The 2,752-nt window shown below is 37.4% G+C and overlaps 1 pseudogene; it reads right to left on the bottom strand.

Annotated features, from left to right (window-relative positions):
- Positions 1 to 1,701: 1,701 nt before the first annotated feature.
- The window catches only part of LOC107573075 (haloacid dehalogenase-like hydrolase domain-containing protein 2), a 14,273-nt pseudogene continuing 13,222 nt past the window's right edge, over positions 1,702 to 2,752 (bottom strand).

Genomic DNA, 2,752 nt, shown 5'->3' with positions numbered 1-2,752 from the left:
CCAACCCTAATTAAACCTGAACCAGCTAAGTAAGGTCTTCCTAGGCATGCTAGAAGCGTCTAGGCAGGTGTGTTGAGGCAAATTGGAGCAAAACTCTGCAGGACACCGGCCCTCCAGGACCGAATTTGGAGACCCCTGCACTAGATAGATAGATAGACAGACAGACAGTAGGGCTGTCAAAAAAATTCAAATTTCTAATATTCGTCCGAATTTAAAATGTAAAAATCTACTTTCGAATGCAAAAACATTGCATTCGAGTTTTAGGTGTGCGTTAAGGAGGCAGCCTTATCAGTGGTGCACGAGATGCGATGACGATGTAAGTGTCATTGCATTTTAATGTTTTTGTTAGCCTATCCAGTTAAAGCCACTAGATGTGGCACTGCTGAGTTGTTAATTACAAATATTGCGGGAAAAGGGAACATCAATGCGGAGAAGATCTTGTTTACATCAAACCTGAAGCCAAGCCGTTCACACAGAACACATATTACGAGCATTTTCTAGAGGGACATCTATCACTGTTGCACTAGCGTCTCGCACAAAAGAGCCGCATGTTTAGAAAGTCATGTAAAATTAATGCAAGTTCAACTTTGAAAAAACATATCTCGAGACTTTATGGCTGGGGTTTTTTCCCCATCCCACTGCAACTCGTGTTTTTAAATGAAAAATGTACTCTGTGTGATTGGCTTTCGGCCCTTTGTATTAAACTATGCATACATACATGACGCCATTTGTTTATAGTTGTTTAAGCAACTTAATTAATTATAATTGGTTTATAAACATTTTAAACATTATGTTATCTAGTGGCCTCAGGAGAGAATCCAAAAGCTTTTCTTCACCCTAACTGAAATTATGCATTTTAAATTCGAATATAATTAGAATTTTGATATCCAAGTAAAAAATTTGAATTTCGTTTTTCAGCCATTTTGACAGCCCTAATAGACTGTACTATTGAGACAATTGTACCAATATGTTCACGTCCTGATATTTCAGGAGACAGGAGGTTACTCTGGGTCAGATATCAGGTTAGTGTGTAAGGAGGCTGCTATGAGACCTGTGCGAAAAATCTTTTGACGCCCTTGAAAATCACATTGAAGGTAAGAAATATGCCACGTCCCGCTCTGAACGACATTAAACTGCTGTTTCATCACGAAATCCTGTTTTGCCCACAATTCACAGTCTCCATTACACCATGCATCGTCACAGGTCAGTCCAATATGCCGATTATTGAACTAGAAACTGTGACCACAGCAGATTTCCTGGAGGTGATTTCTCACACCAGACCGTCAGTCTGATGGAGAGATACTCAGCCTGGGAGAAAGAGTACGAGTCTGTCTGACACATGATCTCAGCACAATACATGGATTGTTATTACAGCAACCAACAAATGTTTTTATCGCACTACTACCTACTCTTTTTATAATGCCATGCTGTGCTTCGTTATTAGTCTCAGTATAAAAACATTTTAAAGGAAATAAGACTGCAATCAATTGAAGGTGAGCATATTAAAAACTATTTCAAAATATAGTTTGTGTTCATAGTTCACTTTTTGATTGTGTTTCATTTCTCATGAGCTAGACTGATTCATAATTTAAGTACACATCAAAATAAATGCATATGGAGTGCAGCAACGTTATAATGGACATTCAAACAATAATCAAACTACACCATACTAACATTACTTTTTTTTTTCTTTTTTGTCAGTTGTCCGGTTATTTAGATCCAAAGAGATGTTCAAGTATATGATTGACAGCCTCTGGAAAGCTGTCACACGTCAGGTGAGGAGAGGGGTTAATTTTACCCTCATCACCAGGTCTGTATTTACCTGCAAAAAATGTAAAGATGATTACTGTTATGCAGCAAAAAAAATAGCTACTATATTATGAAAACACAATTGCATATTAAGAATGAGGCCTACCAGTTTTCACTAAAATTCCCAGCATTCCTGGATTATGTGCCCCACCAACATCATCTCTGGCATCCTGTGCAATAGCATCGGTGATCAGTGTTTTTTTTTCTTAGCAATTTACATTTTAAAGCAAACTAATTCAGTCATAAATGTAGCGAATTTAGCTCAACGGCAGGAAATATGAATAATTAACCATAACTAGTTATAATTAACTATTCATATTTTAGATCCGCTGTAGATATTTAGCTGACCACTCAGGGTCAACTGTCTTGTCAATTCTAAGAACGTTAATTTCCTGGTTAAGGGAAATAACTTTCTTACTGTACAATTCTACCAAGCTTGTAACGTAAATCTGCATGATTAGTGACTCCGGTTATGAGCAAACAATGAACACGTCAAGTGTGATACAAGTAAGGTTTTATTAACTACAAACACTTAACCTAGTCTAACATACTACATAAACACATAAACTGGTCTAACATCCTACATACACACATAAACTGGTCTAACATACACATACACACACACACACACACACACACACACACACACACACATACACATCAGAGACACACTCACAAAAGTTTAACTCAGCATAGAAAGAGGCATAAAGAATGGATTTTATGGAACACTTTGCATGTATATTCAACAGATCAAAGCCTTCAGGGATACGTCAGATTCTGAGTTCAAACACACCTTGTAGAAAGGTGTAACTGATACTTAATGCATCAATTAAAACGACTAAGTTTGATACTTGCGAGTCTCAGCTGTCTGAAAGAGATTCCTGATGCAATCTTAAGGCCCCAAGATCTTGCTGAAGTTGGTTGATGAGAAAGAACCAGTTTG

This window comes from Sinocyclocheilus grahami, unplaced genomic scaffold, assembly GCF_001515645.1.
Source record: "Sinocyclocheilus grahami isolate Dianchi unplaced genomic scaffold, SAMN03320097.WGS_v1.1 scaffold1860.1, whole genome shotgun sequence".
Classification (NCBI taxonomy): domain Eukaryota; kingdom Metazoa; phylum Chordata; class Actinopteri; order Cypriniformes; family Cyprinidae; genus Sinocyclocheilus; species Sinocyclocheilus grahami.
Note: the sequence above shows the minus strand (reverse complement) of the source record. Positions and strands in the feature narration are given on the sequence as shown.